Raw genomic sequence first — 12,492 nt, 5'->3', positions numbered from 1 at the left:
AACAACCTCTCTACAGGAGGCTGATGGACCAGTGGCTAAGGGTCCAAGTGTTGGAGACAAATATACCTGGGTTTGAATCTTGGCTCCATTCCTTACTGGCCATAGGCTTTTGGGTAAATTATTTAACTTTGCTGCATTTCAGAGTTCCACCTGTAAAATGAGAATTAATGATAATCTCTACTTTTCAGAGGCCTTGTGAGGATTCTGTGAGGGGAGGCATGTAGAGAGGTGAAAGGGTTGTGAGTGCTGCCTCTTCCCACCCCACTGCCAGCTTGACTGACTGACATAGAGTTTCTTGTTTCTGAGTGTTGCCAGCCCACCTGAACCTCCACCATTAGCATCAACAGGTGGGGACTTGCCCAGCATCCATGCTGGCCCAGTGGGCAAGTTTGAGGTCAGGTCCCAGCCAGTCTCACCTCAGCTGTGTCTCTGAGAGCAGCTGGCCCTTCCCTGCCTTTCTCCTCTGTGCCTCTTTCCTCCCCTCTCTCCTCCTCCTGCATCAGTAGTGGGTTGCTAGGAAAAGGACCTGCAGTCCAGAGACATGTTTAGGTGAAGTAATATCTCAACTGTACAGTAAACAATTGTAGTGGTCCCCTATTCCTGGCTCTGTTTTTTTTTTTCCTGAAAAAATGCAGACCTCACTTTATTTAAGAAGGCTCTCTGAATATTTTTAAGGTTATACCAAATACAGAGACAAATAAAACCCAACACTGTAACTTGTTACACCACATGAAACAGGAATTGGGTAGAACTTGTGCATCTCAGAACCCAACAGCCAACTTGGGAGAAGCTGATATCTTTACAACCTTGCATTCAATGCATTTATATAGATAATAACATTATTATACAACTTCTTACTGTTACTCTTTGAGTCATCACAGGCCTTACAACCTTTCATTTTTATTAAAATTCCAATTTTCCCTTTCACCTATTCTATTTTATAAGATGAGATAGGTGAGTGGAATGCAGTGGAAATCACTTCTCATTTCTCATTTTTTCTCCATACTTAACTCTCAATCTGTTCTTACTGTGATTATACTTCCAAAGTGAATTATTTGTCAAACTCAATAAGCATTTCCTTTCTAATTGCCTGACTCAGTAGAGATGTTGTAACTTAAGTGACGGTTATAGCCTGGAGTCAAAGCCTGGCAAAGCATGGCCCCGTGGTCACTGTACAAAAAGTGGGTGAATCCTTCAGAGCCTTGGAAACCCAGAGTCCAGTTTCGAGTCTGAGACTCCAAGTCATAATGCAGCTTTGAAGGTCCAGCCTTCTGCATCTCTGAAAGTGAAAATTAAAGCTTTAACTTCTCTTTAGAAGTTTCATAATGAACTTCCTCAGCCTCTCTTACTATATAAAACTCTGACGTAATATATTCCTGGTAGGTCACATGTAAATCTGTGGGCCACAAATGGACAAATACCCTAAACCCTCTTCACCTGGCCCTGTTTTTCCTCCTACTGCTCTGATCTCTTATATGTCTGTTTCTCTTCACCTCCTTCCAGCAGCCTCTGGTTTCACCTCCTTTCATTGCATGTTCTCCCATCATGTGCAGAAGCCCAGTGCTGCAACTCAAATGTACAAGGCTCTCAATCAGAAATATTATTAACGACTGGTACTGACCAGTCAGAAGGGTCTGTGGCAGAGGTAGCTCTGGGGCAGAATCCAGAGACCCCTGCAGGCCAGGAGTCAATCCTTCAGTTGTTGGACTCTGAGGGGAAATCCTGGAGGGGCCCCCGGGAAGGGACAGAGCAACCAGGTGGCAGCCTGGCAATGGCCCACTCAGGGGGTTTGGGCAATGGCTATTTACACAGAAATACTTTAGCTGTTAGGCTGTACCTGTGTGTACCATTTAAATATCAGCCCTGATCCCAGCTGTCTCCATTTTCAAAACAAGTTACCATTTAATTTTTCTTCTTTCCCTTTTTCTCCCCTTCTCTTCTCATCTTTTGTCCATTCTTTCAACTGGTAAATGTCAAATAACACACACACACACACACACACACACAGGGCAAAATACCCACTCCTTCCTGCAAAGAAGTCAAGTGGAGCCCGGGCTCAGGAGATTTGAGGCGAGTCTGTTCGTTTCCTAGGGCTGCTGTAGCAAAGTACCGCAACGGCTCCCAGTTCTGGAGGCTGGAAGTCTGAGATCAAAGTGTTGGCAGGGCCACGTGCCCTCTGAAACCTGTAGGGAAGGGATCTTCCAGCTTCCGACAGTCCCAGACGTTCCTTGGCTCGGGCAGCATAGTCTCTGCCCCCGTCTTCACATAGTGCTCTCCCTGTGTCTTTTCCCACATCTTCACTCTGCATCTGTCTGTGGCCAAATTTCTCCATGTTATGAGGGCACCGGTCTTACTGTGTTAGGGCGCACCCTAATGACCTCATCGTAAGTTGCTTAAATCTGCAAAGGCCCTATTCCCAAATAAGGTGACATTTCTCAGATTGAGGGTTAGAACTTCAACGTCTTTTTTGAGGGGATGTAATTCAACCCATACCAGGGGTTCTTCCGCATTAGGTAGTCCCTGGGTACAAAATTCATGAGATTCTCTGTCCTTGTGCCAACACCTCAATTTAAAAACTAAGAGCCTTCACTCTCTACTCAGACATAAACCATGCTGGGCTAAGGAAGTTTGCTCAATTTCTGAGAGCAATAATGCTCACCAAGCTTCAATAACTTCAGAGATCTCTATGAGCAACCTACCCACTTTACAGATAAGGAAGCTGAGAGCCAGATGCATGATTTACCTGAGACTTCAGAGCTTGAAGAGTCACAGCCAAAAGTAGAACCCACGTCTCTACTCTCCTTTCACTATTCCAAGTAATATGAGGTAAGGTGTTGGTTTAACAAACATTGCATCTACCTTACTTGGAGGGCTACTTTAATCTTCACCTTACCTTGTCTGTGTAAGGTAAGCTTAGACATAGCTTCTAAGATAATCCCCGAGGAAATATTTCTCAGAGACATCAGTGCATCCAATGGGTCTCTAAGAGCAATAATGAGAATCAGTGGGTAAGGCATTCTAACAATCCCCAAATGTGTTTTTAACACTGTTATTGTTGTTTTAACATTGAATACACTTAACCAGGAAATCCAAACTTCTTTCTGAAGCATTCCAACTGTTGTGTTTATACCCAGTTGCCATACAACATTTGCTCCTACTGTGTTTTAGTTGGCAAGGGCTGGAGGAAGGGTTTCAGGAGCCAAGTAGCCTCAGATAGGGAATCTTTCCAATCCCCGGGGATCTGGCATAGCCCCAGAATCAATAGTCACAGGGACAGACGCCAACACTCATCTCATCCAGTGCTTTAGCTAACCTTGGACCAGCCCCCTGTTTAGACGCTGAAACTGAATAGGAAAAACCAGCTGAAAAAATAGAGCCCTGAAAATGTTATAGATAAATAAGTAAAAGCTGCACTTTTTTCCATTAGGGAAAAAAGGGGAATACTGCAGAGGATATATGAAATGTTCACTCCCTCCCTCCAAAAATCTCAAATACAGCCATGTTGCCAATCTCCTGAATTAAAAATGGATAAACATGGCAATGTTTTACTATCATTACATATTTTCCAGACACAGGGTATTTCCGACTTTCATTATACAATTTGGAGACTGTGAAATGAAAATATACATGATTTAAATGGCAGTGTATAAATCTGACATCTTTCTCTATAAGACATATCATTTATTTATCCAGCAAACTTCGAGCACCTATTATTACATACCAGCACTGTGCTGGTATGAATGAATCTGGGCCCCAGAAGTGCTTAGAGACGGTCAAGGAAGATGTCCACCAACTACAGTTCGCTGTGTCACTTGCTATAATGAAAGTATATGGACAGTGCTGTAGGGGTATATATGAATGATTAATTCTGCCTCAGAAGGAGAAGTGGAAGATGGGGGGTACACGCTGAGAAAAGGTTTGGTCTAATTGGTGTTTTAGAGAGACGACCACAGCAGCAGTGCAGAGTCAGGCAGACAGCACATTCTGTGCACCTACTCTACACGCTGGCATTTTGCGTGAATATTTTTAAATTCCTGCAGCTGTGTCTTTCTCCGAAGATAGATGGGTATGCGGAGATTCTTTGTGACCGTTCTAACATAGCCTGCCGTGGAGAGGGTAGAGCTCTGAGGGGCAAGCTTCATTTGTCTGCAGATAGACCTGGTGCAGGGTGAGCTGCAGCAGTTCTGATGATGTAATACCCCGTCCAGGGAAAGGGTGCATTTGTTCACTTTTCTGACCAAGCACCACGTTACAGCCTCTAACTGAGGATGTACCAGGAACTGTAGTTGTCCTAGAGGTGTGGGTATGGGGTGGGTAGAGGAGAGGTGAGGAGGAAAAGAAGGGGGCAGGGAGGAGAGCAGGATCAGAGAAGCGGGGGCTGCAGGAGGGGAACTCCTCTGGCTTCATTTGGATATTGCTCTCCTGGACTCCAAATGGAAAATCGAACTGAACCCCCATGATTAAAAAGTGCAATACACGGCTTCCCTGGTGGCGCAGTGGTTGAGAATCTGCCTGCCAATGCAGGGGACACAGGTTTGCGCCCTGGTCTGGGAGGATGCCACATGCCGCGGAGCAACTAGGCCCGTGAGCCACACCTACTGAGCCTGCGCGTTTGGAGCCTGTGCTCCGCAAAAAGAGAGGCCGCGACAGTGAGAGGCCCGCGCACCGCGATGGAGAGTGGCCCCCGCTTGCCACAACTAGAGAAAACCCTCGCACAGAAACGAAGACCCAACACAGCCAAAACATAAAATAAATAAATTTTAAAAAGAATAAGGAGACAAGAAAAATCAATATAAAATATTAAAAAATAAATGCAATACATGCTAAGAAAGTCTAAAGTTATTTATACCAGACATTAAAGTGTTTTGCATGAGACTATAGTATGACAGAGACAACCCAAGAATTATGTCTTTCATTAAAAGGTTTGCAACTCAGTGTGCTGTGATCTAACTACAGCGGTTTTCCTGTCTTGGTGACTTTTTTTTATTTTAAACAGGGCCTTACAAACCAAGGAATGCAAATGCATCAGGCACACTCAGCCTCAGGGTTTTAACTTATTGTCACGTCTTCCTAATCACTTCCTTTCAGCACTTTACCTGCTTGTGCCAGGAGAAAGGTGAATAGTTATACCGCCATTGCCCCTCAACCCCATGTCTCCTAAACCCAGCTATAAAGTAAACTGTCATTTCTTTCTTCATTATTCAAAGTTAGCATTCGCTAGTTCAAAGCCCATTGGAGATTATGCATCAAGAATGATCTACATTAAGGTTGGGATTAAAGGAAAATCAGTTACATGAAAGAAAGGTGTTTTTGCCACAAATCTTGTGTGTGCATGTCAAGAAGTATATTCATTGCCTAATTTGAAAAGAAACCAGGACAACTCGCAGAGATATATACCTGCATCTGGCCAGTCCTTCCATAAAGACACTTTCTGTTTGAAGTTTGCCTGTGAAGTTAGAGGAAAAACATCTTTCCCTGGTGAGCACATGTAGCTTATTCAAAAAATAAATAAATAAACCAATAATGCTAGGTGTAATTCTGATTTTAGGCACTCATGAAGAATACAATCAAAAGTTGATTCATCCTAGACGTGTTTAGACAGGGCAAGAAAACTAGGTTTACAAGTAAGGCTGAGAGATTTCGGTTGGCTCTAAGGAGAGGTTGGATGAACTTTCAAAATCCCTTCCAACCCAGTGATTGAATAAGTTTATCAGTTATTGCCTAACTATATTCGTGATCTTGCAGGCTTGGTTGGAGCAACCATTTGCTGATTTGATGCAAATCTTTGTGATGCCTGATGTGAATCAAGGGACCCACAATGGGCTGGGCACTAAATCAGGTGCTTTTCACAAATCGTTCCATTTACTCCTCAGATCAGTCCCTCGATTCAGATATTACAAATTTCTACTATGTATCATCCTCTGCAGCATTATTTATCACATACTTTACACTATTATTAAACTGGAAACTGAGGTCTCAGATCTGATGCAATACTGAATTTGAAAGTACGGTGATTATGTTCTGTGGAACGTCTAGAACACTATGAAAGTTCACAGTGCATAGAAAACAACAAAAATTAATAATGCCTGTATTTTTGCTGGACCAGTTTTGCAACATATAGAGAGAACATACTGTGAAATCAAATGTCTGATGTGAATTTACCAAGGTGCTGGTACACCGGAGCGATTCTGACTGCAGAGGCTAAGTGCCTTCTGGTCTCTGTGATGTTCCTAATTCCACCCTGGCTCCTGCCACGTCTGGCATTAGGGATGGGTTTGATAAATGTGTGTGGAACTAAGCTTAGGCACCATAACCGCTCTTCCAGGCCCCTCCTAAAGTGCCCTGAGTCCTCTCGTTTCCAAATATTATGGTGGGAAGGTCAGAGGGGTGAGACCTTTCCATGTGTTTCTGGCATCCTCTCTGATCAAGGCTTGATAAGCAAGGGTGTTATCTGAGGCCTCCAAAGCAGATGCTCAGAGTCTATTTCTACTTTTAACTCAAAGGCAGATTTTGCTGAAGGACTTTAGGGGTCTGGCTAGGGGCTCTGTGATCTGTAGACTTTGAGTAGAAGCACTCTTCTCCGGTAACCTGGGGAGGGTGCAGAATATTTCAGTGGGGAAAACATACCTCTGTCTCATAGTTTTGCACCCAGCTTAGCCATTTTATCACTTCCATCTGGCTTTGCTCTTTTATAACAAAAACATCAAAGTGGACTTGGCAAGGATCATCCCCCAAATGTGCTTTCATTGTCTAGGTTAGTGAATCTCTGTCCAGTCCATAAAGAAGAACATTTTACTGTGGTTAATGTCACTTGCTTCATGGAAAGCACTAACTTAGCAACTGTACCTAACTCTGACTAAATCTAATGGCTTTATAATTAATGAGAAAATGAGCATTTGTTGAGTTCCTTAACTTGAGCCAGGCGATGTATTTATTACTACCCTGTTTTGAATTATCTATCTTACGGGTGAGGAAACTGAGGCTCAGAAAGATTGAACAATCTGCTCACAGTCATGGAGTGAAAGTGGAGTTAGTGACTAAGTTAGGATTTTCACTCAGATCCGTTGTGAGAAGTGAGCCCAACTCTTTCTACTAGACTCTAAGACCTTTATTACATCAACACAGACACAGAAGTACGGGATCCTAACTCTGCCTCTGTATCCTGACATGGTATGAGTTACTCAGGGCTGTCACTCTGTTCTAAGGAGGACACATCAAGCACTGCCCAGGGTCAATAGCCACCTCTGTGAATACAAACACCGCAGGATGGCTGCTGGGTGTGCTCAAGGTTTGGATAGAGACCTGTGGCCAACTCAGCATCCCTGAAGAGCCTGGATGGTTGTTACCACAGTGTTTCCGAGCAACACAACACCAGGGGGAAGCCTTTGAGGCTCTGGATGGACAGGACTTTGTTGACGCAACTGAGAGAGTACTCGGGTGCTGGGGTACTGGGGTGCTGGCGAGCATTGGACAGCAGTAGCGCCAACGTGCGACCACACTTTGCAAATAAAATGATTCCTGTTTTTGTCAATGAATTCTTCCTTAAACACCTAAAATTTATACAAAAGTATAGATGAAAAGCACCAGGCTGAGCATGACTTTATCCACTGCGCACAGTACCCTCTTTAAATGAAGGGAAGTAACTATATCATTCAAACGATCTCACACGTTTGTAAACAGCCCACTCTCTTCCTTGTGGAACCAAGTTAATGAGAGAAATGAACAGAATCAGCACGCTTTTCCATTCTGTTGGCACATTTTTAATCAGCTTGGGTGAGGAGGTGTCTGTTTCTCAGTTTGGTTAAAAATACTGTATGGTTAAAAATCTAGAGCTGAATTACTTATCACTCGATTGACAGAAGAGTGCTTAGGTATTACTTATTTCCCATGGAGAACCCATAAGATAGTGCAGCAGCCTTGACTCTGTTTTCAGACATGAAGAAGAAGCTACAGCACAGAGAGGTCAACCATCTGCTTCAAAGTACACAGCAGGTGATGAATTCTAACACATGCTCTGAGTTTCGAGCCAGAGCCACTTTGCTTAAATAGCCAATAGAATGACAGTAGGCAGAGATGTAAAAATGATAGGGTAGCAGTACAAAAGCTTTTCTGAGATATCATGCCTATTCTCAGATGAATTCTTGAAATCACAGTTTGGAGCAAAACATAAAATCTAACAAATCTATGCTATACAAACTTCTTAATTTGCACTTATTTAACAGCATCTTGATGAAGGGTTTTGCCTGTGAAAAAGGTTTCAATTTGGTAGCTACAGATATTTTTCTTTTCTTTCAGTGTGAACATTTACTAAACATCTTTCTATATGGCCTCTACTTAATTTCTGCTCACAGCCTGTAAGAAATGGAACTGAATTCAGGAGGTTAAGTGGCTTGGCTAAAGCCTTAGGGTCGGTAAGTGGTAGAACCAGTATTGGGGACTCAAGCATGTGCTCTTGCCAAAACCCTGCCTGGAACCTGCTCAGTTAGGCTTTCTAGAAGGGCCTCCTACTCATACGAATTGGATAGGACATGGAGACCATAAAGAAGACCCAAGCCAGATGCTCAAAGAACCCCTCACAGGCCCAAGGTTGACCCACAATAAAATGGTAAAGTATGTTTTGGATGGTTTCACTGATGGTGTGGCCTTCCCCACCTCTAGGGTCATTTGGACTTCATAACTATCACCAGCAGCCTTGGAATCTCATTCTTGCCCTGTTTTTGATCCAGATATTTTCTAACTCTCTCCATCCTCAAAATCTTCCCCTTCAAAAATATCTACAGCTACCAGTAGATGAATAACTAGTGAATCAGATTATCCAAGACTGTTTTTGACACTGACCCCGTAGAGACACTCTTATCCATAGACATGACTGTGGAAATTTCAGACACATCAGCAGATGAGTGGAGAAATCTTACAGGAGGATTGAGGATCTTATAGTAACCCAACAACCACTCCAACTTCCTGGACTGGATATGGCTGGCCCTAGACCAGCTACAAGTGTGTGTCATGTCCTTGTCTCAGACTCAGGAAAAGCTAGATCAGGGAGTAGTTTGGATGATACATTTTTGTTTATAAATAATGGAAACTGATAATCTAGCCTAAGGAAAAAAAGTACTTTAAGTATTAATATACGGAGGCAAGAACTCAAGGAGAACCAAGAAAAAGTTGAACAATCAAGTTTCAGAAAGAAGGAGAACAGGGACTCCTGGGGATGCAGGAGTAGGATTTCAAAATCTTTTTCTTGCTGTTAATGTGACTCGGTTCCCAATTCCCAGACTGACTCTCAGCCCAAAGTTTTGAAAGAAGGAGCCGGACTGATCCAGTCTGAGTCAGGTGATCACTTTGATCCACTCTACTCTAGCCTGTGAGGCAGGGTCATGAGGCCCAAACACAGTGTGGGGAGGGGAAGAGAGAGTTTTCAAAGAAAGATATCTAGTAGGAGGCAGATAGTGACCACCCTTGGTCAACTCTCTTCATTTTACACAAGTGGAAGCAGGGGCCCAGAAAGGTGACGCGACTGCTTCAAGGCCAAGTAGCTAGTAGTGGAAGAGCGGGACTAAGATACAGCCCCACCCTCCCGCCAGCTCCTGGGACAGGGCTCTTTGATCCGTCCTGCTGCTTTTGTTCCTTGCATGTTTTATGGCCTCAATCGGTCTTCCCCCACCTGTCCTTCCCACTGCCCACACAGCAGTCTTCCAAAAGCCCGAATCTGATCATGACATGGCTCTGCTAAGTAGCCATCTATCACCTCTAGTCCAAACTCCTTAGCACTGCAGGCAAAGCCCTTTTAATCCCACCTCACAGAGTGTACAAGTCTGCTCAGGCTGCCATAACAAAATACCACTGACTGGGTGGCTTAAGCTACAGAAATTAATTTTCTCACAATTCTGAGGGTTGGGACATCCAAGATCAAGGTGATGGTAAGGTTGGTTTCATTCTGAGGCCTCTCCTCTTGGCTAGTAGGTGGTTGCCATCTCACTGTGGGCTCACAAGACCTCTGCTTTGTGTGCTCATGGAGAGAGACCTCTGGTGTTTCTTCATCTTCTTATAAGGACACCAGCCCTATTGGATGAGAGCCCCATCTTTAAGACCTCGTTTCACTTTAATTACCTACATAAAATCCCTGTCTCCACATATAGTCACAGTAGGTGTAGGGGTGTCAACCCATGAAAGTTGGGGGAACACAGTTCAGTGCATAACATGGAGCTTTTCCCATTCTGCAGCATGGTCACTCCCTTCCCCATCCCCCTTACATTTGGCCACTGGGCCTACCTCAGCCCAACCCCATAAGCCTTGCTTTTTCAGATTCCCTCCCCTTGGAATGTACTCTATTCTTTATTCTCTGCTTGTACTTCAAGTCCCAACTCAATGGCTGTAACACCATGAAGTTTTAGGCATGGACATCTTTTGAGTTAGACACCCCCCCCCCCCACTCCGTGCGCTTCTTTAGCGCTGTCATGCCTGTGTGTCACTGGGTGTGTCCTATGTATGGGCCGCATGTATATATCATTGCCTTTGCCACATTCTATTTTAATAAATTTGTGTATGTGTTGGTCTTTTAAGTAGACTGTGAATTCCTGGAGGGTGGGAACTATCTTATTGCTTTTAATCTTCTCTCTCTCCTGTCTACCCAGTATTTGGCACATGGTAGATACTCAATAAGTATTGGTTGAATAAATAGGCAGCATGATTATAGAAAGGAAAGACTACCTACCATATTCTTTGCCTCCATTTCATCACCATCTCTTTCAGGAAAAACATCTCATGAACGATGGAGAGATATATGTGCAACAAAAATTGAAGGAGAAAGAAAGCAGAGAGTAGAAATTCGAACATTTTTCTAAAGTGATAAGGAAAGCAGAATTTTGCTTATTCACTAATGACAATGGGGACACCGACCTCAGATTATGAGGTTTTGCACACTGGGTCCCTGGTGCATAAACAAGGGAAGAATTAATCATACTTTTTCATGTTGCTCTCTAATACTGCTACCAGGTTATATGGAAATTGCAGTGGGAAACCCCATGAAACACCCCGATAGGCAGATGAGAAACAAAGATGATAAAATACATGAGTACCACACCGTAAGACTCACTTTTTCATTCATTTTGACAAGGATAATGTAGTTTTAATTACTAATGATAATATGTATCGCTTCCTAGTAAATGTCTTGTGGTGTATTTTGTAAACCTTTCATCTTAGAAAAGCACAGTCCTCCCAAATTTGTTCATTAAACTTTTGTTAGAAACTAAGAGGTTATTGGCTGTCAGGGGAAAATGAGCAAGTTTATGAATTGGCAAAGAGACATTAATAGACTTCTCCTATAGCAGTTGTGTACTATGAAAATTAGAGAGCAAGAGGCAGTGGTCTTTTAAAATATTTTTATTTAATTGGCATTATAATTTCAAAATTAATAAATTGAAGAAAGGCCATATTCAATTCTGTCTCAAAATGACTGAATAGTTGATTAAAACCTAGTTTCATTTTCAAGGTCAAAGAAGTGCTATATAAAATGTGTTTGCAGACAAGGTAGCAGAGGTAGACAATTGTTTTACTTTGTTTATGTTTTACACAACTCAGTGTTCCTATCAATGTGTGTTTGTCCTTGTAACAAATCACACACAATTATCAATAAGAATTCAAAGAATACAGCGAAGGTGTGAAATTATACAAATCATTCCACTGCAAAGAAAAGGCCCCAGAGGTGAACTGTATATTGAATTTTTCAAAGGAAAATTATGTGTTTGTGAGTGTGTGTCACTTGATGAAATGATTGTCCTGAAAAATTAAATCTTACCTTGAAAGAAATGAGTAAGAATGAGAAAAATCACCATAAATTCTCTCTGCATAAAGGAATTGTACCTTTTTACAAAAGAATTCTTCTCTAAGTCTCTAACCATAGTATATGCTACATGTCAATCACACGTATCTTCACATATGGGGTAATATAAATACGTACTTTTATCTGCACTACATTCTTTGGACCTAGTTCACACTCATGTCAAAGGGAAATAAAGAACTTTGGTATCATCTAATTCTGTTTCTCAAAGCATAGCCCATGGACTGCCTATGTTAGAATCCCCTGGGATACTTGTTGAAAATACTTCTCGGGTTCTAATCAAGACCTGCTGAATCAGAATCTCAAAGGTAAATCTTATGATGAGGCATATTAGGGAACCACTTGTCTAGATAATTCAGGCAAGACTTATTTCCAAACCATCCAATTGGTTTCAATACATTGGTAACAAAGAGTGAATCCCGGCAGATTCAAAGGTGGTGGAGGGCTTCCCTGGTGGCGCAGTGGTTGAGAGTCCACCTGCCGATGCAGGGGTCACGGGTTCATGCCCCGGTCCAGGAAGATCCCACATGCCGCGGAGTGGCTGGGCCTGTGAGCCATGGCCGCTGAGCCTGCGCGTCCGGAGCCTGTGCTCCACAACGGGAGAAGCCACAACAGTGAGAGGCCCGCGTACCGCAAAAAAAAAAAAAAAAAAA

The 12,492-nt window shown here is 42.9% G+C and overlaps 1 long non-coding RNA gene across 4 annotated transcripts in view; it reads left to right on the top strand.

The window, feature by feature from the left end:
* Positions 1-12,492, top strand: part of LOC307187464 — a 172,775-nt gene that overhangs the window by 128,043 nt on the left and 32,240 nt on the right. The window lies entirely within an intron of this gene.

Source organism: Stenella coeruleoalba (assembly GCF_951394435.1).
Source record: "Stenella coeruleoalba genome assembly, chromosome: 6".
Classification (NCBI taxonomy): domain Eukaryota; kingdom Metazoa; phylum Chordata; class Mammalia; order Artiodactyla; family Delphinidae; genus Stenella; species Stenella coeruleoalba.
This window is presented reverse-complemented; position numbering and strand designations above follow the sequence as displayed.